This window comes from Schistocerca cancellata, unplaced genomic scaffold, assembly GCF_023864275.1.
Source record: "Schistocerca cancellata isolate TAMUIC-IGC-003103 unplaced genomic scaffold, iqSchCanc2.1 HiC_scaffold_1100, whole genome shotgun sequence".
Taxonomy (NCBI): domain Eukaryota; kingdom Metazoa; phylum Arthropoda; class Insecta; order Orthoptera; family Acrididae; genus Schistocerca; species Schistocerca cancellata.
In genome coordinates, this window is record NW_026047099.1 from 5244000 (window position 1) to 5267968 (window position 23969).

Here is a 23969-nt window from a genome sequence, read left to right on the forward strand (position 1 = left end):
TCTAATGTAGGAGCACGGCAGACTTCGCGTACGGCTTTTCTCCCAACACACAAAATGTTAGTTTTCTGCCGCATTTGACGAAAGCGCTTCCTTCCGCAACCGCCAGTTCCTCGAGGACGGCGCGGGGAGGCGTGCCCGGCGTCCCAGCAGAGCGACGGCCGAATTGGCGGGCGCACCGCCGCGTGTGTGAGACGCACTGCTGCTCGTTGCACCCCCTGTTATTCCCTGGGCGCGTGCAGCCATCGACACTAGCGGAGGACGCATCTTGTCCCTGGTGTTCAGCGGAGGGCCTGTGCGGGGTGTGGCAGTGTCGTGCTGGAGGGCGCCACTGGTAGCGATGTGGGCTTCCTCGCCACGCCTCGCCTCGCCTCACACCAGGTGTCTGCGTAGTTTGCAGTGCATTCGCACCATTCCTATCCCTGTCCCTGTCCCCGTCCCGACTTGTCCCGACTTTGCTCGACTGCCGCTCGCTGCCGCTCGGGTCGTGGTCCATATGACAGCGCAAGCACGACAAACGTCTGCGGGACGAGACGAGACGACTAAGGAATACATTCGTGGTTACAAATCAAATTTGGAACTCTACACTCCTACACAACAATAGGCGGTGACGTATTTCAGAAATCACCTGCCGATTCGTACTGTTTTGTCGTTTTCAAAGTCTTCTTGGCAAACTTGGTTAGCACATTCTCCCTCAAACTGAGTTAATTACTGCATTTTCGTACCATTACAGTAGTTTAAAAGGCTTAAGGAAGCATCTTTGTCACAACAGAAAGGTAGTTTGAAAATTGGGCTGGCGACATAACAAAAAAACAAAAGGAAGGGAGCCAACAGCACCTGCGTTTCCCAGGCGGTCACCCATCCAAGTACTAGCCGGGCCCGATGATGCTTAACTTCGGTGATCGGACGAGAACCGGTGTATTCATCATGGTATGGCCGTTGGCGCTCATCTAATGTAGGAGCACGGCAGAATTCGCGTTCGGCTTTTCTCCCAACACACAAAATGTTAGTTTTCGGCCGCATTTGACGAAAGCGCTTCCTTCCGCAACCGCCAGTTCCTCGAGGACGGCGCGGGGAGGCGCGCCCGGCGTCCCAGCAGAGCGACGGCCGAATTGGCGGGCGCACCGCCGCGTGTGTGAGACGCACTGCTGCTCGTTGCACCCCCTGTCATTCGCTGGGCGCGTGCAGCCTTCGACACTAGCGGAGGACGCATCTTGTCCCTGGTGTTCAGCGGAGGGCCTGTGCGGGGTGTGGCAGTGTCGTGCTGGAGGGCGCCACTGGTAGCGATGTGGGCTTCCTCGCCTCGCCTCGCCTCGCCTCACACCAGGTGTCTGCGTAGTTTGCAGTGCATTCGCACCATTCCTATCCCTGTCCCTGTCCCCGTCCCGACTTGTCCCGACTTTGCTCGACTGCCGCTCGCTGCCGCTCGGGTCGTGGTCCATATGACAGCGCAAGCACGACAAACGTCTGCGGGACGAGACGAGACGACTAAGGAATACATTCGTGGTTACAAATCAAATTTGGAACTCTACACTCCTACACAACAATAGGCGGTGACGTATTTCAGAAATCACCTGCCGATTCGTACTGTTTTGTCGTTTCCAAAGTCTTCTTGGCCATACTTGGTTAGCACATTCTCCCTCAAACTGAGTTAATTACTGCATTTTCGTACCATTACAGTAGTTTAAAAGGCTTAAGGAAGCATCTTTGTCACAACAGAAAGGTAGTTTGAAAATTGGGCTGGCGACATAACAAAAAAACAAAAGGAAGGGAGCCAACAGCACCCGGGTTTCCCAGGCGGTCACCCATCCAAGTACTAGCCGGGCCCGATGATTCTTAACTTCGGTGAGCGGACGAGAACCGGTGTATTCATCATGGTATGGACGTTGCCGCTCATCTAGTGTAGGAGCACGGCTGAATTCGCGTTCGGCTTTTCTCCCAACACACAAAATGCTAGTTTTCGGCCGCATTTGACGAAAGCGCTTCCTTCCGCAACCGCCAGTTCCTCGAGGACGGCGCGGGGAGGCGTGCCCGGCGTCCCAGCAGAACGACGGCCGAATTGGCGGGCGCACCGCCGCGTGTGTGAGACGCACTGCTGCTCGTTGCACCCCCTGTCATTCGCTGAGCGCTTGCAGCCTTCGACACTAGTGGTTCAAATGGCTCTGAGCACTATGGGACTCAACTGCTGTGGTCATAAGTCCCCTAGAACTTAGAACTACTTAAACCTAACTAACCTAAGGACTGCACACAACACCCAGCCATCACGAGGCAGAGAAAATCCCTGACCCCGCCGGGAATCGAACCCGGGAACCCGGGCGTGGGAAGCGAGAACGCTACCGCACGACCACGAGATGCGGGCCTTCGACACTAGTGGAGGACGCATCTTGTCCATGGTGTTCAGCGGAGGGCCTGTGCGGGGTGTGGCAGTGTCGTGCTGGAGGGCGCCACTGGTAGTGATGTGGGCTTCCTCGCCTCGCCTCGCCTCGCCTCACACCAGGTGTCTGCGTAGTTTGCAGTGCATTCGCACCATTCCTATCCCTGTCCCTGTCCCCGTCCCGACTTGTCCCGACTTTGCTCGACTGCCGCTCGCTGCCGCTCGGGTCTTGGTCCATATGACAGTGCAAGCACGACAAACGTCTGCGGGACGAGACGAGACGACTAAGGAATACATTCGTGGTTACAAATCAAATTTGGAACTCTACACTCCTACACAACAATAGGCGGTGACGTATTTCAGAAATCACCTGCCGATTCGTACTGTTTTGTCGTTTTCAAAGTCTTCTTGGCCATACTTGGTTAGCACATTCTCCCTCAAACTGAGTTAATTACTGCATTTTCGTACCATTACAGTAGTTTAAAAGGCTTAAGGAAGCATCTTTGTCACAACAGAAAGGTAGTTTGAAAATTGGGCTGGCGACATAACCAAAAAACAAAAGGAAGGGAGCCAACAGCACCCGGGTTTCCCAGGCGGTCACCCATCCAAGTACTAGCCGGGCCCGATGATGCTTAACTTCGGTGATCGGACGAGAACCGGTGTATTCATCATGGTATGGCCGTTGGCGCTCATCTAATGTAGGAGCACGGCAGAATTCGCGTTCGGCTTTTCTCCCAACACACAAAATGTTAGTTTTCGGCCGTATTTGACGAAAGCGCTTCCTTCCGCAACCGCCAGTTCCTCGAGGACGGCGCGGGGAGGCGTGCCCGGCGTCCCAGCAGAGCGACGGCCGAACTGGCGGGCGCACCGCCGCGTGTGTGAGACGCACTGCTGCTCGTTGCACCCCCTGTCATTCGCTGGGCGCGTACAGCCTTCGACACTAGCGGAGGACGCATCTTGTCCCTGGTGTTCAGCGGAGGGCCTGTGCGGGGTGTGGCAGTGTCGTGCTGGAGGGCGCCACTGGTAGCGATGTGGGCTTCCTCGCCTCGCCTCGCCTTGCCTCACACCAGGTGTCTGCGTAGTTTGCAGTGCATTCGCACCATTCCTATCCGTGTCCCTGTCCCCGTCCCGACTTGTCCCGACTTTGCTCGACTGCCGCTCGCTGCCGCTCGGGTCGAGGTCCATATGACAGCGCAAGCACGACAAACGTCTGCGGGACGAGACGAGACGACTAAGGAATACATTCGTGGTTACAAATCAAATTTGGAACTCTACACTCCTACACAACAATAGGCGGTGACGTATTTCAGAAATCACCTGCCGATTCGTACTGTTTTGTCGTTTTCAAAGTCTTCTTGGCCATACTTGGTTAGCACATTCTTCTTCAAACTGAGTTAATTACTGCATTTTCGTACCATTACAGTAGTTTAAAAGGCTTAAGGAAGCATCTTTGTCACAACAGAAAGGTAGTTTGAAAATTGGGCTGGCGACATAACCAAAAAACAAAAGGAAGGGAGCCAACAGCACCCGGGTTTCCCAGGCGGTCACCCATCCAAGTACTAGCCGTGCCCGATGATGCTTAACTGCGGTGATCGGACGAGAACCGGTGTATTCATCATGGTATGGCCGTTGGCGCTCATCTAATGTAGGAGCACGGCAGAATTCGCGTTCGGCTTTTCTCCCAACACACAAAATGTTAGTTTTCGGCCGTATTTGACGAAAGCGCTTCCTTCCGCAACCGCCAGTTCCTCGAGGACGGCGCGGGGAGGCGTGCCCGGCGTCCCAGCAGAGCGACGGCCGAATTGGCGGGCGCACCGCCGCGTGTGTGAGACGCACTGCTGCTCGTTGCACCCCCTGTCATTCGCTGGGCGCGTACAGCCTTCGACACTAGCGGAGGACGCTACTTGTCCCTGGTATTCAGCGGAGGGCCTGTGCGGGGTGTGGCAGTGTCGTGCTGGAGGGCGCCACTGGTAGCGATGTGGGCTTCCTCGCCTCGCCTCGCCTCGCCTCACACCAGGTGTCTGCGTAGTTTGCAGTGCATTCGCACCATTCCTATCCCTGTCCCTGTCCCCGTCCCGACTTGTCCCGACTTTGCTCGACTGCCGCTCGCTGCCGCTCGGGTTGAGGTCCATATGACAGCGCAAGCACGACAAACGTCTGCGGGACGAGACGAGACGACTAAGGAATACATTCGTGGTTACAAATCAAATTTGGAACTCTACACTCCTACACAACAATAGGCGGTGACGTATTTCAGAAATCACCTGCCGATTCGTACTGTTTTGTCGTTTTCAAAGTCTTCTTGGCAAACTTGGTTAGCACATTCTCCCTCAAACTGAGTTAATTACTGCATTTTCGTACCATTACAGTAGTTTAAAAGGCTTAAGGAAGCATCTTTGTCACAACAGAAAGGTAGTTTGAAAATTGGGCTGGCGACATAACAAAAAAACAAAAGGAAGGTAGCCAACAGCACCCGGGTTTCCCAGGCGGTCACCCATCCAAGTACTATCCGGGCCCGATGATGCTTAACTTCGGTGATCGGACGAGAACCGGTGTATTCATCATGGTATGGCCGTTGGCGCTCATCTAATGTAGGAGCACGGCAGAATTCGCGTTCGGCTTTTCTCCCAACACACAAAATGTTAGTTTTCGGCCGCATTTGACGAAAGCGCTTCCTTCCGCAACCGCCAGTTCCTCGAGGACGGCGCGGGGAGGCGCGCCCGGCGTCCCAGCAGAGCGACGGCCGAATTGGCGGGCGCACCGCCGCGTGTGTGAGACGCACTGCTGCTCGTTGCACCCCCTGTCATTCGCTGGGCGCGTGCAGCCTTCGACACAAGCGGAGGACGCATCTTGTCCCTGGTGTTCAGCGGAGGGCCTGTGCGGGGTGTGGCAGTGTCGTGCTGGAGGGCGCCACTGGTAGCGATGTGGGCTTCCTCGTCTCGCCTCGCCTCGCCTCGCCTCACACCAGGTGTCTGCGTAGTTTGCAGTGCATTCGCACCATTCCTATCCCTGTCCCTGTCCCCGTCCCGACTTGTCCCTACTTTGCTCGACTGCCGCTCGCTGCCGCTCGGGTCGTGGTCCATATGACAGCGCAAGCACGACAAACGTCTGCGGGACGAGACGAGACGACTAAGGAATACATTCGTGGTTACAAATCAAATTTGGAACTCTACACTCCTACACAACAATAGGCGGTGACGTATTTCAGAAATCACCTGCCGATTCGTACTATTTTGTCGTTTTCAAAGTCTTCTTGGCCATACTTGGTTAGCACATTCTCCCTCAAACTGAGTTAATTACTGCATTTTCGTACCATTACAGTAGTTTAAAAGGCTTAAGGAAGCATCTTTGTCACAACAGAAAGGTAGTTTGAAAATTGGGCTGGCGACATAACAAAAAAACAAAAGGAAGGGAGCCAACAGCACCCGGGTTTCCCAGGCGGTCACCCATCCAAGTACTAGCCGGGCCCGATGATGCTTAACTTCGGTGATCGGACGAGAACCGGTGTATTCATCATGGTATGGCCGTTGGCGCTCATCTAATGTAGGAGCACGGCAGAATTTGCGTTCGGCTTTTCTCCCAACACACAAAATGTTAGTTTTCGGCCGCATTTGACGAAAGCGCTTCCTTCCGCAACCGCCAGTTCCTCGAGGACGGCGCGGGGAGGCGCGCCCGGCGTCCCAGCAGAGCGACGGCCGAATTGGCGGGCGCACCGCCGCGTGTGTGAGACGCACTGCTGCTCGTTGCACCCCCTGTCATTCGCTGGGCGCGTGCAGCCTTCGACACTAGCGGAGGACGCATCTTGTCCCTGGTGTTCAGCGGAGGGCCTGTGTGGGGTGTGGCAGTGTCGTGCTGGAGCGCGCCACTGGTAGCGATGAGGGCTTCCTCGCCTCGCCTCGCCTCGCCTCACACCAGGTGTCTGCGTAGTTTGCAGTGCATTCGCACCATTCCTATCCCTGTCCCTGTCCCCGTCCCGACGTGTCCCGACTTTGCTCGACTGCCGCTCGCTGCCGCTCGAGTCGTGGTCCATATGACAGCGCAAGCACGACAAACGTCTGCGGGACGAGACGAGACGACTAAGGAATACATTCGTGGTTACAAATCAAATTTGGAACTCTACACTCCTACACAACAATAGGCGGTGACGTATTTCAGAAATCACCTGCCGATTCGTACTGGTTTGTCGTTTTCAAAGTCTTCTTGGCAAACTTGGTTAGCACATTCTCCCTCAAACTGAGTTAATTACTGCATTTTCGTACCATTACAGTAGTTTAAAAGGCTTAAGGAAGCATCTTTGTCACAACAGAAAGGTAGTTTGAAAATTGGGCTGGCGACATAACAAAAAAACAAAAGGAAGGGAGCCAACAGCACCCGGGTTTCCCAGGCGGTCACCCATCCAAGTACTAGCCGGGCCCGATGATACTTAACTTCGGTGATCGGACGAGAACCGGTGTATTCATCATGGTATGGCCGTTGGCGCTCATCTAATGTAGGAGCACGGCAGAATTCGCGTTCGGCTTTTCTCCCAACACACAAAATGTTAGTTTTCGGCCGCATTTGACGAAAGCGCTTCCTTCCGCAACCGCCAGTTCCTCGAGGACGGCGCGGGGAGGCGCGCCCGGCGTCCCAGCAGAGCGACGGCCGAATTGGCGGGCGCACCGCCGCGTGTGTGAGACGCACTGCTGCTCGTTGCACCCCCTGTCATTCGCTGGGCGCGTGCAGCCTTCGACACTAGCGGAAGACGCATCTTGTCCCTGGTTGATCAGCGGAGGGCCTGTGCGGGGTGTGGCAGTGTCGTGCTGGAGGGCGCCACTGGTAGCGATGTGGGCTTCCTCGCCTCGCCTCACACCAGGAGTCTGCGTAGTTTGCAGTGCATTCGCACCATTCCTATCCCTGTCCCTGTCCCCGTCCCGACTTGTCCCGACTTTGCTCGACTGCCGCTCGCTGCCGCTCGGGTCGTGGTCCATATGACAGCGCAAGCACGACAAACGTCTGCGGGACGAGACGAGACGAGACGACTAAGGAATACATTCGTGGTTACAAATCAAATTTGGAACTCTACACTCCTACACAACAATAGGCGGTGACGTATTTCAGAAATCACCTGCCGATTCGTACTGTTTTGTCGTTTTCAAAGTCTTCTTGGCAAACTTGGTTAGCACATTCTCCCTCAAACTGGGTTAATTACTGCATTTTCGTACCATTACAGTAGTTTAAAAGGCTTAAGGAAGCATCTTTGTCACAACAGAAAGGTAGTTTGAAAATTGGGCTGGCGACATAACAAAAAAACAAGAGGAAGGGAGCCAACAGCACCGGGGTTTCCCAGGCGGTCACCCATCCAAGTACTAGCTGGGCCCGATGATGCTTAACTTCGGTGATCGGACGAGAACCGGTGTATTCATCATGGTATGGCCGTTGGCGCTCATCTAATGTAGGAGCACGGCAGAATTCGCGTTCGGCTTTTCTCCCAACACACAAAATGTTAGTTTTCGGCCGCATTTGACGAAAGCGCTTCCTTCCGCAACCGCCAGTTCCTCGAGGACGGCGCGGGGAGGCGCGCCCGGCGTCCCAGCAGAGCGACGGCCGAATTGACGGGCGCACCGCCGCGTGTGTGAGACGCACTGCTGCTCGTTGCACCCCCTGTCATTCGCTGGGCGCGTGCAGCCTTCGACACTAGCGGAGGACGCACCTTGTCCCTGGTGTTCAGCGGAGGGCCTGTGCGGGGTGTGGCAGTGTCGTGCTGGAGGGCGCCACTGGTAGCGATGTGGGCTTCCTCGCCTCGCCTCACAACAGGAGTCTGCGTAGTTTGCAGTGCATTCGCACCATTCCTATCCGTGTCCCTGTCCCCGTCCCGACTTGTCCCGACTTTGCTCGACTGCCGCTCGCTGCCGCTCGGGTCGTGGTCCATATGACAGCGCAAGCACAACAAACGTCTGCAGGACGAGACGAGACGACTAAGGAATACATTCGTGGTTACAAATCAAATTTGGAACTCTACACTCCTACACAACAATAGGCGGTGACGTATTTCAGAAATCACCTGCCGATTCGTACTGTTTTGTAGTTTCCAAAGTCTTCTTGGCAAACTTGGTTAGCACATTCTCCCTCAAACTGAGTTAATTACTGCATTTTCGTACCATTACAGTAGTTTAAAAGGCTTAAGGAAGCATCTTTGTCACAACAGAAAGGTAGTTTGAAAATTGGGCTGGCGACATAACAAAAAAACAAAAGGAAGGGAGCCAACAGCACCCGGGTTTCCCAGGCGGTCACCCATCCAAGTACTAGCCGGGCCCGATGATGCTTAACTTCGGTGATCGGACGAGAACCGGTGTATTCATCATGGTATGGCCGTTGGCGCTCATCTAATGTAGGAGCACGGCAGAATTCGCGTTCGGCTTTTCTCCCAACACACAAAATGTTAGTTTTCGGCCGCATTTGACGAAAGCGTTTCCTTCCGCAACCGCCAGTTCCTCGAGGACGGCGCGGGAGGCGCGCCCGGCGTCCCAGCAGAGCGACGGCCGAATTGGCGGGCGCACCGCCGCGTGTGTGAGACGCACTGCTGCTCGTTGCACCCCCTGTCATTCGCTGGGCGCGTGCAGCCTTCGACACTAGCGGAGGACGCATCTTGTCCCTGGTGTTCAGCGGAGGGCCTGTGTGGGGTGTGGCAGTGTCGTGCTGGAGCGCGCCACTGGTAGCGATGAGGGCTTCCTCGCCTCGCCTCGCCTCGCCTCACACCAGGTGTCTGCGTAGTTTGCAGTGCATTCGCACCATTCCTATCCCTGTCCCTGTCCCCGTCCCGACGTGTCCCGACTTTGCTCGACTGCCGCTCGCTGCCGCTCGAGTCGTGGTCCATATGACAGCGCAAGCACGACAAACGTCTGCGGGACGAGACGAGACGACTAAGGAATACATTCGTGGTTACAAATCAAATTTGGAACTCTACACTCCTACACAACAATAGGCGGTGACGTATTTCAGAAATCACCTGCCGATTCGTACTGGTTTGTCGTTTTCAAAGTCTTCTTGGCAAACTTGGTTAGCACATTCTCCCTCAAACTGGGTTAATTACTGCATTTTCGTACCATTACAGTAGTTTAAAAGGCTTAAGGAAGCATCTTTGTCACAACAGAAAGGTAGTTTGAAAATTGGGCTGGCGACATAACAAAAAAAACAAGAGGAAGGGAGCCAACAGCACCGGGGTTTCCCAGGCGGTCACCCATCCAAGTACTAGCTGGGCCCGATGATGCTTAACTTCGGTGATCGGACGAGAACCGGTGTATTCATCATGGTATGGCCGTTGGCGCTCATCTAATGTAGGAGCACGGCAGAATTCGCGTTCGGCTTTTCTCCCAACACACAAAATGTTAGTTTTCGGCCGCATTTGACGAAAGCGCTTCCTTCCGCAACCGCCAGTTCCTCGAGGACGGCGCGGGGAGGCGCGCCCGGCGTCCCAGCAGAGCGACGGCCGAATTGACGGGCGCACCGCCGCGTGTGTGAGACGCACTGCTGCTCGTTGCACCCCCTGTCATTCGCTGGGCGCGTGCAGCCTTCGACACTAGCGGAGGACGCATCTTGTCCCTGGTGTTCAGCGGAGGGCCTGTGCGGGGTGTGGCAGTGTCGTGCTGGAGGGCGCCACTGGTAGCGATGTGGGCTTCCTCGCCTCGCCTCACAACAGGAGTCTGCGTAGTTTGCAGTGCATTCGCACCATTCCTATCCGTGTCCCTGTCCCCGTCCCGACTTGTCCCGACTTTGCTCGACTGCCGCTCGCTGCCGCTCGGGTCGTGGTCCATATGACAGCGCAAGCACGACAAACGTCTGCAGGACGAGACGAGACGACTAAGGAATACATTCGTGGTTACAAATCAAATTTGGAACTCTACACTCCTACACAACAATAGGCGGTGACGTATTTCAGAAATCACCTGCCGATTCGTACTGTTTTGTAGTTTCCAAAGTCTTCTTGGCAAACTTGGTTAGCACATTCTCCCTCAAACTGAGTTAATTACTGCATTTTCGTACCATTACAGTAGTTTAAAAGGCTTAAGGAAGCATCTTTGTCACAACAGAAAGGTAGTTTGAAAATTGGGCTGGCGACATAACAAAAAAACAAAAGGAAGGGAGCCAACAGCACCCGGGTTTCCCAGGCGGTCACCCATCCAAGTACTAGCCGGGCCCGATGATGCTTAACTTCGGTGATCGGACGAGAACCGGTGTATTCATCATGGTATGGCCGTTGGCGCTCATCTAATGTAGGAGCACGGCAGAATTCGCGTTCGGCTTTTCTCCCAACACACAAAATGTTAGTTTTCGGCCGCATTTGACGAAAGCGTTTCCTTCCGCAACCGCCAGTTCCTCGAGGACGGCGCGGGAGGCGCGCCCGGCGTCCCAGCAGAGCGACGGCCGAATTGGCGGGCGCACCGCCGCGTGTGTGAGACGCACTGCTGCTCGTTGCACCCCCTGTCATTCGCTGGGCGCGTGCAGCCTTCGACACTAGCGGAGGACTCATCTTGTCCCTGGTGTTCAGCGGAGGGCCTGTGCGGGGTGTGGCAGTGTCGTGCTGGAGGGCGCCACTGGTAGCGATGTGGGGTTCCTCGCCTCGCCTCGCCGCGCCTCGCCTCACACCAGGTGTCTGCGTAGTTTGCAGTGCATTCGCACCATTCCTATCCCTGTCCCTGTCCCCGTCCCGACTTTTCCCGACTTTGCTCGACTGCCGCTCGCTGCCGCTCGGGTCGTGGTCCATATGACAGCGCAAGCACGACAAACGTCTGCGGGACGAGACGAGACGACTAAGGAATACATTCGTGGTTACAAATCAAATTTGGAACTCTACACTCCTACACAACAATAGTCGGTGACGTATTTCAGAAATCACCTGCCGATTCGTACTGTTTTGTCGTTTTCAAAGTCTTCTTGGCAAACTTGGTTAGCACATTCTCCCTCAAACTGAGTTAATTACTGCATTTTCGTACCATTACAGTAGTTTAAAAGGCTTAAGGAAGCATCTTTGTCACAACAGAAAAGTAGTTTGAAAATTGGGCTGGCGACATAACAAAAAAACAAAAGGAAGGGAGTCAACAGCACCCGGGTTTCCCAGGCGGTCACCCATCCAAGTACTAGCCGGGCCCGATGATGCTTAAATTCGGTGATCGGACGAGAACCGGTGTATTCATCATGGTATGGCCGTTGGCGCTCATCTAATGTAGGAGCACGGCAGAATTCGCGTTCGGCTTTTCTCCCAACACACAAAATGTTAGTTTTCGGCCGCATTTGACGAAAGCGCTTCCTTCCGCAACCGCCAGTTCCTCGAGGACGGCGCGGGGAGGCGCGCTCGGCGTCCCAGCAGAGCGACGGCCGAATTGGCGGGCGCACCGCCGCGTGTGTGAGACGCACTGCTGCTCGTTGCACCCCCTGTCATTCGCTGGGCGCGTGCAGCCTTCGACACTAGCGGAGGACTCATCTTGTCCCTGGTGTTCAGCGGAGGGCCTGTGCGGGGTGTGGCAGTGTCGTGCTGGAGGGCGCCACTGGTAGCGATGTGGGGTTCCTCGCCTCGCCTCGCCGCGCCTCGCCTCACACCAGGTGTCTGCGTAGTTTGCAGTGCATTCGCACCATTCCTATCCCTGTCCCTGGCCCCGTCCCGACTTGTCCCGACTGCCGCTCGACTGCCGCTCGCTGCCGCTCGGGTCGTGGTCCATATGACAGCGCAAGCACGACAAACGTCTGCGGGACGAGACGAGACGACTAAGGAATACATTCGTGGTTACAAATCAAATTTGGAACTCGACACTCCTACACAACAATAGGCGGTGACGTATTTCAGAAATCACCTGCCGATTCGTAGTGTTTTGTCGTTTTCAAAGTCTTCTTGGCAAACTTCGTTAGCACATTCTCCCTCAAACTGAGTTAATTACTGCATTTTCGTACCATTACAGTAGTTTAAAAGGCTTAAGGAAGCATCTTTGTCACAACAGAAAGGTAGTTTGAAAATTGGGCTGGCGACATAACAAAAAAACAAAAGGAAGGTAGCCAACAGCACCGGGGTTTCCCAGGCGGTCACCCATCCAAGTACTAGCCGAGCCCGATGATGCTTAACTTCGGTGATCGGACGAGAACCGGTGTATTCATCATGGTATGGCCGTTGGCGCTCATCTAATGTAGGAGCACGGCAGAATTCGCGTTCGGCTTTTCTCCCAACACACAAAATGTTAGTTTTCGGCCGCATTTGACGAAAGCGTTTCCTTCCGCAACCGCCAGTTCCTCGAGGACGGCGCGGGAGGCGCGCCCGGCGTCCCAGCAGAGCGACGGCCGAATTGGCGGGCGCACCGCCGCGTGTGTGAGACGCACTGCTGCTCGTTGCACCCCCTGTCATTCGCTGGGCGCGTGCAGCCTTCGACACTAGCGGAGGACGCATCTTGTCCCTGGTGTTCAGCGGAGGGCCTGTGCGGGGTGTGGCAGTGTCGTGCTGGAGGGCGCCACTGGTAGCGATGTGGGCTTCCTCGCCTCGCCTCACAACAGGAGTCTGCGTAGTTTGCAGTGCATTCGCACCATTCCTATCCGTGTCCCTGTCCCCGTCCCGACTTGTCCCGACTTTGCTCGACTGCCGCTCGCTGCCGCTCGGGTCGTGGTCCATATGACAGCGCAAGCACGACAAACGTCTGCGGGACGAGACGAGACGACTAAGGAATACATTCGTGGTTACAAATCAAATTTGGAACTCTACACTCCTACACAACAATAGGCGGTGACGTATTTCAGAAATCACCTGCCGATTCGTACTGTTTTGTCGTTTCCAAAGTCTTCTTGGCAAACTTGGTTAGCACATTCTCCCTCAAACTGAGTTAATTACTGCATTTTCGTACCATTACAGTAGTTTAAAAGGCTTAAGGAAGCATCTTTGTCACAACAGAAAGGTAGTTTGAAAATTGGGCTGGCGACATAACAAAAAAACAAAAGGAAGGGAGCCAACAGCACCCGGGTTTCCCAGGCGGTCACCCATCCAAGTACTAGCCGGGCCCGATGATGCTTAACTTCGGTGATCGGACGAGAACCGGTGTATTCGTCATGGTATGGCCGTTGGCGCTCATCTAATGTAGGAGCACGGCAGAATTCGCGTTCGGCTTTTCTCCCAACACACAAAATGTTAGTTTTCGGCCGCATTTGACGAAAGCGCTTCCTTCCGCAACCGCCAGTTCCTCGAGGACGGCGCGGGAGGCGCGCCCGGCGTCCCAGCAGAGCGACGGCCGAATTGGCGGGCGCACCGCCGCGTGTGTGAGACGCACTGCTGCTCGTTGCACCCCCTGTCATTCGCTGGGCGCGTGCAGCCTTCGACACTAGCGGAGGACTCATCTTGTCCCTGGTGTTCAGCGGAGGGCCTGTGCGGGGTGTGGCAGTGTCGTGCTGGAGGGCGCCACTGGTAGCGATGTGGGGTTCCTCGCCTCGCCTCGCCGCGCCTCGCCTCACACCAGGTGTCTGCGTAGTTTGCAGTGCATTCGCACCATTCCTATCCCTGTCCCTGGCCCCGTCCCGACTTGTCCCGACTGCCGCTCGACTGCCGCTCGCCGCCGCTCGGGTCGTGGTCCATATGACAGCGCAAGCACGACAAACGTCTGCGGGACGAGACGAGACGACTAAGGAATACATTCGTGGTTACAAATCAAATTTGGAACTCGACACTCCTACACAACAATAGGCGGTGACGTATTTCAGAAATCACCTGCCGATTCGTACTGTTTTGTCGTTTTCAAAGTCTTCTTGGCAAACTTGGTTAGCACATTCTCCCTCAAACTGAGTTAATTACTGCATTTTCGTACCATTACAGTAGTTTAAAAGGCTTAAGGAAGCATCTTTGTCACAACAGAAAGGTAGTTTGAAAATTGGGCTGGCGACATAACAAAAAAACAAAAGGAAGGGAGCCAACAGCACCCGGGTTTCCCAGGCGGTCACCCATCCAAGTACAAGCCTTGCCCGATGATGCTTAACTTCGGTGATCGGACGAGAACCGGTGTATTCATCATGGTATGGCCGTTGGCGCTCATCTAATGTAGGAGCACGGCAGAATTCGCGTTCGGCTTTTATCCCAACACACAAAATGTTAGTTTTCGGCCGCATTTGACGAAAGCGCTTCCTTCCGCAACCGCCAGTTCCTCGAGGACGGCGCGGGGAGGCGCGCCCGGCGTCCCAGCAGAGCGACGGCCGAATTGGCGGGCGCACCGCCGCGTGTGTGAGACGCACTGCTGCTCGTTGCACCCCCTGTCATTCGCTGGGCGCGTGCAGCCTTCGACACTAGCGGAGGACGAATCTTGTCCCTGGTGTTCAGCGGAGGGCCTGTGCTGTGTGTGGCAGTGTCGTGCTGGAGGGCGCCACTGGTAGCGATGTGGGCTTTCTCGCCTCGCCTCGCCGCGCCTCACACCAGGTGTCTGCGTAGTTTGCAGTGCATTCGCACCATTCCTATCCCTGTCCCTGTCCCCGTCCCGACTTGTCCCGACTTTGCTCGACTGCCGCTCGCTGCCGCTCGGGTCGTGGTCCATATGACAGCGCAAGCACGAGAAACGTCTGCGGGACGAGACGAGACGACTAAGGAATACATTCGGTGTTACAAATCAAATTTGAAACTCTACACTCCTACACAACAATAGGCGGTGACGTATTTCAGAAATCACCTGAGGATTCGTACTGTTTTGTCGTTTTCAAAGTCTTCTTGGCAAACTTGGTTAGCACATTCTCCCTCAAACTGAGTTAATTACTGCATTTTCGCACCATTACAGTAGTTTAAAAGGCTTAAGGAAGCATCTTTGTCACAACAGAAAGGTAGTTTGAAAATTGGGCTGGCGACATAACAAAAAAACAAAAGGAAGGGAGCCAACAGCACCCGGGTTTCCCAGGTGGTCACCCATCCAAGTACTAGCCGGGCCCGATGATGCTTAACTTCGGTGATCGGACGAGAACCGGTGTATTCATCATGGTATGGCCGTTGGCGCTCATCTAATGTAGGAGCACGGCAGAATTCGCGTTCGGCTTTTATCCCAACACACAAAATGTTAGTTTTCGGCCGCATTTGACGAAAGCGCTTCCTTCCGCAACCGCCAGTTCCTCGAGGACGGCGCGGGGAGGCGCGCCCGGCGTCCCAGCAGAGCGACGGCCGAATTGGCGGGCGCACCGCCGCGTGTGTGAGACGCACTGCTGCTCGTTGCACCCCCTGTCATTCGCTGGGCGCGTGCAGCCTTCGACACTAGCGGAGGACGCATCTTGTCCCTGGTGTTCAGCGGAGGGCCTGTGCGGTGTGTGGCAGTGTCGTGCTGGAGGGCGCCACTGGTAGCGATGTGGGCTTCCTCGCCTCGCCTCACACCAGGTGTCTGCGTAGTTTGCAGTGCATTCGCACAATTGCTATCCCTGTCCCTGTCCCCGTCCCGACTTGTCCCGACTGCCGCTCGACTGCCGCTCGCTGCCGCTCGGGTCGTGGTCCATATGACAGCGCAAGCACGACAAACGTCTGCGGGACGAGACGAGACGACTAAGGAATACATTCGTGGTTACAAATCAAATTTGGAACTCTGCACTCCTACACAACAATAGGCGGTGACGTATTTCAGAAATCACCTGCCGATTCGTACTGTTTTGTCGTTTTCAAAGTCTTCTTGGCAAACTTGGTTAGCACATTCTCCCTCAAACTGAGTTAATTACTGCATTTTCGTACCATTACAGTAGTTTAAAAGGCTTAAGGAAGCATCTTTGTCACAACAGAAAGGTAGTTTGAAAATTGGGCTGGCGACATAACAAAAAAACAAAAGGAAGGGAGCCAACAGCACCCGGGTTTCCCAGGCGGTCACCCATCCAAGTACAAGCATTGCCCGATGATGCTTAACTTCGGTGATCGGACGAGAACCGGTGTATTCATCATGGTATGGCCGTTGGCGCTCATCTAATGTAGGAGCACGGCAGAATTCGCGTTCAGCTTTTCTCCCAACACACAAAATGATAGTTTTCGGCCGCATTTGATGAAAGCGCTTCCTTCCGCAACCGCCAGTTCCTCGAGGACGGCGCGGGGAGGCGCGCCCGGCGTCCCAGCAGAGCGACAGCCGAATTGGCGGGCGCACCGTCGCGTGTGTGAGACGCACTGCTGCTCGTTGCAACCCCTGTCATTCGCTGGGTGCGTGCAGCCTTCGACACTAGCGGAGGACGAATCTTGCCCTGGTGTTCAGCGGAGGGCCTGTGCGGGGTGTGGCAGTGTCGTGCTGGAGGGCGCCACTGGTAGCGATGTGGGCTTCCTCGCCTCGCCTCGCCTCGCCTCACACCAGGTGTCTGCGTAGTTTGCAGTGCATTCGCACCATTCGTATCCCTGTCCCTGTCCCCGTCCCGACTTGTCCCGACTTTGCTCGACTGCCGCTCGCTGCCGCTCGGGTCGTGGTCCATATGACAGCGCAAGCACGACAAACGTCTGCGGGACGAGACGAGACGACTAAGGAATACATTCGTGGTTACAAATCAAATTTGGAACACTACACTCCTACACAACAATAGGCGGTGACGTATTTCAGAAATCACCTGCCGATTCGTACTGTTTTGTCGTTTTCAAAGTCTCCTTGGCAAACTTGGTTAGCACATTGTCCCTCAAACTGAGTTAATTACTGCATTTTCGTACCATTACAGTAGTTTAAAAGGCTTAAGAAAGCATCTTTGTCACAACAGAAAGGTAGTTTGAAAATTGGGCTGGCGACATAACAAAAAAACGAAAGGAAGGGAGCCAACAGCACCCGGGTTCCCCAGGCGGTCACACATCCAAGTACTAGCCGGGCCCGATGATGCTTAACTTCGGTGATCGGACGAGAACCGGTGTATTCATCATGGTATGGCCGTTGGCGCTCATCTAATGTAGGAGCACGGCAGAATTCGCGTTCGGCTTTTCTCCCAACACACAAAACGTTAGTTTTCGGCCGCATTTGACGAAAGCGCTTCCTTCCGCAACCGCCAGTTCCTCGAGGACGGCGCGGGGGGCGCGCCCGGCGTCCCAGCAGAGCGACGGCCGAATTGGCGGGCGCACCGCCGCGTGTGTGATACGCACTGCTGCTCGTTGCACCCCCTGTCATTCGCTGGGCGCGTGCAGCCTTCGACACTAGCGGAGGACGCATCTTGTCCCTGGTGTTCAGCGGAGGGCCTGTGCGGGGTGTGGCAGTGTCGTGCTGGAGGGCGCCACTGGTAGCGATGTGGGCTTCCTCGCCTCGCATCGCCTCGCCTCACACCAGGTGTCTGCGTAGTTTGCAGTGCATTTGCACCATTCCTATCCCTGTCCCTGTCCCCGTCCCGACTTGTCCCGACTTTGTTCGACTGCCGCTCGCTGCCGCTCGGGTCGTGGTCCATATCACAGCGCAAGCACGACAAACGTCTGCGGGACGAGACGAGACGACTAAGGAATACATTCGTGGTTACAAATCAAATTTGGAACTCTACACTCCTACACAACAATAGTCGGTGACGTATTTCAGAAATCACCTGCCGATTCGTACTGTTTTGTCGTTTTCAAAGTCTTGTTGGCCATACTTGGTTAGCACCTTCTCACTCAAACTGAGTTAATTACTGCATTTTCGTACCATTACAGTAGTTTAAAAGGCTTAAGGAAGCATCTTTGTCACAACAGAAAGGTAGTTTGAAAATTGGACTGGCGACATAACAAAAAAACAAAAGGAAGGGAGCCAACAGCACCCGGGTTTCCCAGGCGGTCACCCATCCAAGTACTAGCCGGGCCCGATGATGCTTAACTTCGGTGATCGGACGAGAACCGGTGTATTCATCATGGTATGGCCGTTGGCGCTCATCTAATGTAGGAGCACGGCAGAATTCGCGTTCGGCTTTTCTCCCAACACACAAAATGTTAGTTTTCGGCCGCATTTGACGAAAGCGCTTCCTTCCGCAACCGCCAGTTCCTCGAGGACGGCGCGGGGAGGCGCGCCCGGCGTCCCAGCAGAGCGACGGCCGAATTGGCGGGCGCACCGCCGCGTGTGTGAGACGCACTGCTGCTCGTTGCACCCCCTGTCATTCGCTGGGCGCGTGCAGCCTTCGACACTAGCGGAGGACGAATCTTGTCCCTGGTGTTCAGCGGAGGGCCTGTGCGGGGTGTGGCAGTGTCGTGCTGGAGGGCGCCACTGGTAGCGATGTGGGCTTCCTCGCCTCGCCTCACACCAGGTGTCTGCGTAGTTTGCAGTGCATTCGCACCATTCCTATCCCTGTCCCTGTCCCCGTCCCGACTTGTCCCTACTTTGCTCGACTGCCGCTCGCTGCCGCTCGGGTCGTGGTCCAAATGACAGCGCAAGCACGACAAACGTCTGCGGGACGAGACGAGACGACTAAGGAATACATTCGTGGTTACAAATCAAATTTGGAACTCTACACTCCTACACAACAATAGGCGGTGATGTATTTCAGAAATCACCTGCCGATTCGTACTGTTTTGTCGTTTTCAAAGTCTCCTTGGCAAACTTGGTTAGCACATTCTCCCTCAAACTGAGTTAATTACTGCATTTTCGTACCATTACAGTAGTTTAAAAGGCTTAAGGAAGCATCTTTGTCACAACAGAAAGGTAGTTTGAAAATTGGGCTGGCGACATAACAAAAAACGAAAGGAAGGGAGCCAACAGCACCCGGGTTTCCCAGGTGGTCACCCATCCAAGTACTAGCCGGGCCCGATGATGCTTAACTTCGGTGATCGGACGAGAACCGGTGTATTCATCATGGTATGGCCGTTGGCGCTCATCTAATGTAGGAGCACGGCAGAATTCGCGTTCGGCTTTTATCCCAACACACAAAATGTTAGTTTTCGGCCGCATTTGACGAAAGCGCTTCCTTCCGCAACCGCCAGTTCCTCGAGGACGGCGCGGGGAGGCGCGCCCGGCGTCCCAGCAGAGCGACGGCCGAATTGGCGGGCGCACCGCCGCGTGTGTGAGACGCACTGCTGCTCGTTGCACCCCCTGTCATTCGCTGGGCGCGTGCAGCCTTCGACACTAGCGGAGGACGCATCTTGTCCCTGGTGTTCAGCGGAGGGCCTGTGCGGTGTGTGGCAGTGTCGTGCTGGAGGGCGCCACTGGTAGCGATGTGGGCTTCCTCGCCTCGCCTCACACCAGGTGTCTGCGTAGTTTGCAGTGCATTCGCACAATTGCTATCCCTGTCCCTGTCCCCGTCCCGACTTGTCCCGACTGCCGCTCGACTGCCGCTCGCTGCCGCTCGGGTCGTGGTCCATATGACAGCGCAAGCACGACAAACGTCTGCGGGACGAGACGAGACGACTAAGGAATACATTCGTGGTTACAAATCAAATTTGGAACTCTACACTCCTACACAACAATAGGCGGTGACGTATTTCAGAAATCACCTGCCGATTCGTACTGTTTTGTCGTTTTCAAAGTCTTCTTGGCAAACTTGGTTAGCACATTCTCCCTCAAACTGAGTTAATTACTGCATTTTCGTACCATTACAGTAGTTTAAAAGGCTTAAGGAAGCATCTTTGTCACAACAGAAAGGTAGTTTGAAAATTGGGCTGGCGACATAACAAAAAAACAAAAGGAAGGGAGCCAACAGCACCCGGGTTTCCCAGGCGGTCACCCATCCAAGTACAAGCATTGCCCGATGATGCTTAACTTCGGTGATCGGACGAGAACCGGTGTATTCATCATGGTATGGCCGTTGGCGCTCATCTAATGTAGGAGCACGGCAGAATTCGCGTTCGGCTTTTCTCCCAACACACAAAATGTTAGTTTTCGGCCGCATTTGACGAAAGCGTTTCCTTCCGCAACCGCCAGTTCCTCGAGGACGGCGCGGGGAGGCGCGCCCGGCGTCCCAGCAGAGCGACGGCCGAATTGGCGGGCGCACCGCCGCGTGTGTGAGACGCACTGCTGCTCGTTGCACCCCCTGTCATTCGCTGGGCGCGTGCAGCCTTCGACACTAGCGGAGGACGCATCTTGTCCCTGGTGTTCAGCGGAGGGCCTGTGCGGGGTGTGGCAGTGTCGTGCTGGAGGGCGCCACTGGTAGCGATGTGGGCTTCCTCGCCTCGCCTCGCCTCGCCTCACACCAGGTGTCTGCGTAGTTTGCAGTGGATTCGCACCATTCCTATCCCTGTCCCTGTCCCCGTCCCGACTTGTCCCGACTTTGCTCGACTGCCGCTCGCTGCCGCTCGGGTCGTGGTCCATATGACAGCGCAAGCACGACAAACGTCTGCGGGACGAGACGAGACGACTAAGGAATACATTCGTGGTTACAAACAAATTTGGAACTCTACACTCCTACACAACAATAGGCGGTGACGTATTTCAGAAATCACCTGCCGATTCGTACTGTTTTGTCGTTTTCAAAGTCTTCTTGGCAAACTTGGTTAGCACATTCTCCCTCAAACTGAGTTAATTACTGCATTTTCGTACCATTACAGTAGTTTAAAAGGCTTGAGGAAGCATCTTTGTCACAACAGAAAGGTAGTTTGAAAATTGGGCTGGCGACATAACAAAAAAACGAAAGGAAGGGAGCCAACTGCACCCGGGTTCCCCAGGCGGTCACACATCCAAGTACTAGCCGGGCCCGATGATGCTTAACTTCGGTGATCGGACGAGAACCGGTGTATTCATCATGGTATGGCCGTTGGCGCTCATCTAATGTAGGAGCACGGCAGAATTCGCGTTCGGCTTTTCTCCCAACACACAAAATGTTAGTTTTCGGCCGCATTTGACGAAAGCGCTTCCTTCCGCAACCGCCAGTTCCTCGAGGACGGCGCGGGGGGCGCGCCCGGCGTCCCAGCAGAGCGACGGCCGAATTGGCGGGCGCACCGCCGCGTGTGTGATACGCACTGCTGCTCGTTGCACCCCCTGTCATTCGCTGGGCGCGTGCAGCCTTCGACACTAGCGGAGGACGCATCTTGTCCCTGGTGTTCAGCGGAGGGCCTGTGCGGGGTGTGGCAGTGTCGTGCTGGAGGGCGCCACTGGTAGCGATGTGGGCTTCCTCGCCTCGCATCGCCTCGCCTCACACCAGGTGTCTGCGTAGTTTGCAGTGCATTTGCACCATTCCTATCCCTGTCCCTGTCCCCGTCCCGACTTGTCCCGACTTTGTTCGACTGCCGCTCGCTGCCGCTCGGGTCGTGGTCCATATCACAGCGCAAGCACGACAAACGTCTGCGGGACGAGACGAGACGACTAAGGAATACATTCGTGGTTACAAATCAAATTTGGAACTCTACACTCCTACACAACAATAGTCGGTGACGTATTTCAGAAATCACCTGCCGATTCGTACTGTTTTGTCGTTTTCAAAGTCTTGTTGGCCATACTTGGTTAGCACCTTCTCCCTCAAACTGAGTTAATTACTGCATTTTCGTACCATTACAGTAGTTTAAAAGGCTTAAGGAAGCATCTTTGTCACAACAGAAAGGTAGTTTGAAAATTGGACTGGCGACATAACAAAAAAACAAAAGGAAGGGAGCCAACAGCACCCGGGTTTCCCAGGCGGTCACCCATCCAAGTACTAGCCGGGCCCGATGATGCTTAACTTCGGTGATCGGACGAGAACCGGTGTATTCATCATGGTATGGCCGTTGGCGCTCATCTAATGTAGGAGCACGGCAGAATTCGCGTTCGGCTTTTCTCCCAACACACAAAATGTTAGTTTTCGGCCGCATTTGACGAAAGCGCTTCCTTCCGCAACCGCCAGTTCCTCGAGGACGGCGCGGGGAGGCGCGCCCGGCGTCCCAGCAGAGCGACGGCCGAATTGGCGGGCGCACCGCCGCGTGTGTGAGACGCACTGCTGCTCGTTGCACCCCCTGTCATTCGCTGGGCGCGTGCAGCCTTCGACACTAGCGGAGGACGAATCTTGTCCCTGGTGTTCAGCGGAGGGCCTGTGCGGGGTGTGGCAGTGTCGTGCTGGAGGGCGCCACTGGTAGCGATGTGGGCTTCCTCGCCTCGCCTCACACCAGGTGTCTGCGTAGTTTGCAGTGCATTCGCACCATTCCTATCCCTGTCCCTGTCCCCGTCCCGACTTGTCCCTACTTTGCTCGACTGCCGCTCGCTGCCGCTCGGGTCGTGGTCCAAATGACAGCGCAAGCACGACAAACGTCTGCGGGACGAGACGAGACGACTAAGGAATACATTCGTGGTTACAAATCAAATTTGGAACTCTACACTCCTACACAACAATAGGCGGTGATGTATTTCAGAAATCACCTGCCGATTCGTACTGTTTTGTCGTTTTCAAAGTCTCCTTGGCAAACTTGGTTAGCACATTCTCCCTCAAACTGAGTTAATTACTGCATTTTCGTACCATTACAGTAGTTTAAAAGGCTTAAGGAAGCATCTTTGTCACAACAGAAAGGTAGTTCGAAAATTGGGCTGGCGACATAACAAAAAAACAAAAGGAAGGGAGCCAACAGCACCCGGGTTTCCCAGGCGATTACCCATCCAAGTACTAGCCGGGCCCGATGATGCTTAACTTCGGTGATCGGACGAGAACCGGTGTATTCATCATGGTATGGCCGTTGGCGCTCATCTAATGTAGGAGCACGGCAGAATTCGCGTTCGGCTTTTCTCCCAACACACAAAATGTTAGTTTTCGGCCGCATTTGACGAAAGCGCTTCCTTCCGCAACCGCCAGTTCCTCGAGGACGGCGCGGGGAGGCGCGCCCGGCGTCCCAGCAGAGCGACGGCCGAATTGGCGGGCGCACCGCCGCGTGTGTGAGACGCACTGCTGCTCGTTGCACCCCCTGTCATTCGCTGGGCGCGTGCAGCCTTCGACACTAGCGGAGGACGCATCTTGTCCCTGGTGTTCAGCGGAGGGCCTGTGCGGGGTGTGGCAGTGTCGTGCTGGAGGGCGCCACTGGTAGCGATGTGGGCTTCCTCGCCTCGCCTCGCCTCACACCAGGTGTCTGCGTAGTTTGCAGTGCATTCGCACCATTCCTATCCCTGTCCCTGTCCCCGTCCCGACTTGTCCCGACTTTGCTCGACTGCCGCTCGCTGCCGCTCGGGTCGTGGTCCATATGACAGCGCAAGCACGACAAACGTCTGCGGGACGAGACGAGACGACTAAGGAATACATTCGTGGTTACAAATCAAATTTGGAACTCTACACTCCCACACAACAATAGGCGGTGACGTATTTCAGAAATCACCTGCCGATTCGTACTGTTTTGTCGTTTTCAAAGTCTTCTTGGCAAACTTGGTTAGCACATTCTCCCTCAAACTGAGTTAATTACTGCATTTTCGTACCATTACAGTAGTTTAAAAGGCTTAAGGAAGCATCTTTGTCACAACAGAAAGGTAGTTCGAAAATTGGGCTGGCGACATAACAAAAAAACAAAAGGAAGGGAGCCAACAGCACCCGGGTTTCCCAGGCGATTACCCATCCAAGTACTAGCCGGGCCCGATGATGCTTAACTTCGGTGATCGGACGAGAACCGGTGTATTCATCATGGTATGGCCGTTGGCGCTCATCTAATGTAGGAGCACGGCAGAATTCGCGTTCGGCTTTTCTCCCAACACACAAAATGTTAGTTTTCGGCCGCATTTGACGAAAGCGCTTCCTTCCGCAACCGCCAGTTCCTCGAGGACGGCGCGGGGAGGCGCGCCCGGCGTCCCAGCAGAGC

General features: G+C 55.0%; 25 non-coding genes across 25 annotated transcripts; all 25 read right to left on the reverse strand.

The window, feature by feature from the left end:
* Positions 1-822: 822 nt before the first annotated feature.
* LOC126155832 (5S ribosomal RNA) lies at positions 823-941 on the reverse strand. The gene has a single exon (XR_007533268.1). It is a non-coding gene; the product is annotated as a 5S ribosomal RNA (ribosomal RNA).
* An 828-nt stretch (positions 942-1769) lies between these two features.
* Positions 1770-1888, reverse strand: LOC126155386 (5S ribosomal RNA). Its single transcript, XR_007532881.1, has one exon. It is a non-coding gene; the product is annotated as a 5S ribosomal RNA (ribosomal RNA).
* A 1051-nt stretch (positions 1889-2939) lies between these two features.
* On the reverse strand, positions 2940-3058 carry LOC126155446 (5S ribosomal RNA). The gene has a single exon (XR_007532908.1). It is a non-coding gene; the product is annotated as a 5S ribosomal RNA (ribosomal RNA).
* An 828-nt stretch (positions 3059-3886) lies between these two features.
* LOC126155013 (5S ribosomal RNA) lies at positions 3887-4005 on the reverse strand. The gene has a single exon (XR_007532534.1). It is a non-coding gene; the product is annotated as a 5S ribosomal RNA (ribosomal RNA).
* Positions 4006-4832: 827 nt separating this feature from the next.
* On the reverse strand, positions 4833-4951 carry LOC126155525 (5S ribosomal RNA). Its single transcript, XR_007532982.1, has one exon. It is a non-coding gene; the product is annotated as a 5S ribosomal RNA (ribosomal RNA).
* Positions 4952-5784: 833 nt separating this feature from the next.
* LOC126155447 (5S ribosomal RNA) lies at positions 5785-5903 on the reverse strand. The gene has a single exon (XR_007532909.1). It is a non-coding gene; the product is annotated as a 5S ribosomal RNA (ribosomal RNA).
* Positions 5904-6730: 827 nt separating this feature from the next.
* LOC126155840 (5S ribosomal RNA) lies at positions 6731-6849 on the reverse strand. The gene has a single exon (XR_007533275.1). It is a non-coding gene; the product is annotated as a 5S ribosomal RNA (ribosomal RNA).
* Positions 6850-7672: 823 nt separating this feature from the next.
* On the reverse strand, positions 7673-7791 carry LOC126154761 (5S ribosomal RNA). The gene has a single exon (XR_007532298.1). It is a non-coding gene; the product is annotated as a 5S ribosomal RNA (ribosomal RNA).
* An 817-nt stretch (positions 7792-8608) lies between these two features.
* On the reverse strand, positions 8609-8727 carry LOC126155448 (5S ribosomal RNA). Its single transcript, XR_007532910.1, has one exon. It is a non-coding gene; the product is annotated as a 5S ribosomal RNA (ribosomal RNA).
* An 827-nt stretch (positions 8728-9554) lies between these two features.
* LOC126154762 (5S ribosomal RNA) lies at positions 9555-9673 on the reverse strand. The gene has a single exon (XR_007532299.1). It is a non-coding gene; the product is annotated as a 5S ribosomal RNA (ribosomal RNA).
* Positions 9674-10490: 817 nt separating this feature from the next.
* Positions 10491-10609, reverse strand: LOC126155450 (5S ribosomal RNA). Its single transcript, XR_007532911.1, has one exon. It is a non-coding gene; the product is annotated as a 5S ribosomal RNA (ribosomal RNA).
* An 831-nt stretch (positions 10610-11440) lies between these two features.
* LOC126155151 (5S ribosomal RNA) lies at positions 11441-11559 on the reverse strand. Its single transcript, XR_007532662.1, has one exon. It is a non-coding gene; the product is annotated as a 5S ribosomal RNA (ribosomal RNA).
* Positions 11560-12392: 833 nt separating this feature from the next.
* LOC126155817 (5S ribosomal RNA) lies at positions 12393-12511 on the reverse strand. Its single transcript, XR_007533254.1, has one exon. It is a non-coding gene; the product is annotated as a 5S ribosomal RNA (ribosomal RNA).
* Positions 12512-13327: 816 nt separating this feature from the next.
* Positions 13328-13446, reverse strand: LOC126154660 (5S ribosomal RNA). Its single transcript, XR_007532204.1, has one exon. It is a non-coding gene; the product is annotated as a 5S ribosomal RNA (ribosomal RNA).
* Positions 13447-14278: 832 nt separating this feature from the next.
* On the reverse strand, positions 14279-14397 carry LOC126154987 (5S ribosomal RNA). Its single transcript, XR_007532509.1, has one exon. It is a non-coding gene; the product is annotated as a 5S ribosomal RNA (ribosomal RNA).
* An 827-nt stretch (positions 14398-15224) lies between these two features.
* LOC126155550 (5S ribosomal RNA) lies at positions 15225-15343 on the reverse strand. Its single transcript, XR_007533004.1, has one exon. It is a non-coding gene; the product is annotated as a 5S ribosomal RNA (ribosomal RNA).
* An 818-nt stretch (positions 15344-16161) lies between these two features.
* LOC126155293 (5S ribosomal RNA) lies at positions 16162-16280 on the reverse strand. Its single transcript, XR_007532794.1, has one exon. It is a non-coding gene; the product is annotated as a 5S ribosomal RNA (ribosomal RNA).
* An 826-nt stretch (positions 16281-17106) lies between these two features.
* Positions 17107-17225, reverse strand: LOC126155264 (5S ribosomal RNA). The gene has a single exon (XR_007532768.1). It is a non-coding gene; the product is annotated as a 5S ribosomal RNA (ribosomal RNA).
* Positions 17226-18052: 827 nt separating this feature from the next.
* Positions 18053-18171, reverse strand: LOC126155451 (5S ribosomal RNA). The gene has a single exon (XR_007532912.1). It is a non-coding gene; the product is annotated as a 5S ribosomal RNA (ribosomal RNA).
* An 816-nt stretch (positions 18172-18987) lies between these two features.
* Positions 18988-19106, reverse strand: LOC126155561 (5S ribosomal RNA). The gene has a single exon (XR_007533015.1). It is a non-coding gene; the product is annotated as a 5S ribosomal RNA (ribosomal RNA).
* Positions 19107-19924: 818 nt separating this feature from the next.
* Positions 19925-20043, reverse strand: LOC126155294 (5S ribosomal RNA). Its single transcript, XR_007532795.1, has one exon. It is a non-coding gene; the product is annotated as a 5S ribosomal RNA (ribosomal RNA).
* Positions 20044-20869: 826 nt separating this feature from the next.
* On the reverse strand, positions 20870-20988 carry LOC126155358 (5S ribosomal RNA). The gene has a single exon (XR_007532856.1). It is a non-coding gene; the product is annotated as a 5S ribosomal RNA (ribosomal RNA).
* An 827-nt stretch (positions 20989-21815) lies between these two features.
* Positions 21816-21934, reverse strand: LOC126155452 (5S ribosomal RNA). The gene has a single exon (XR_007532913.1). It is a non-coding gene; the product is annotated as a 5S ribosomal RNA (ribosomal RNA).
* An 817-nt stretch (positions 21935-22751) lies between these two features.
* On the reverse strand, positions 22752-22870 carry LOC126154810 (5S ribosomal RNA). Its single transcript, XR_007532344.1, has one exon. It is a non-coding gene; the product is annotated as a 5S ribosomal RNA (ribosomal RNA).
* An 822-nt stretch (positions 22871-23692) lies between these two features.
* LOC126154811 (5S ribosomal RNA) lies at positions 23693-23811 on the reverse strand. Its single transcript, XR_007532345.1, has one exon. It is a non-coding gene; the product is annotated as a 5S ribosomal RNA (ribosomal RNA).
* Positions 23812-23969: the final 158 nt, after the last annotated feature.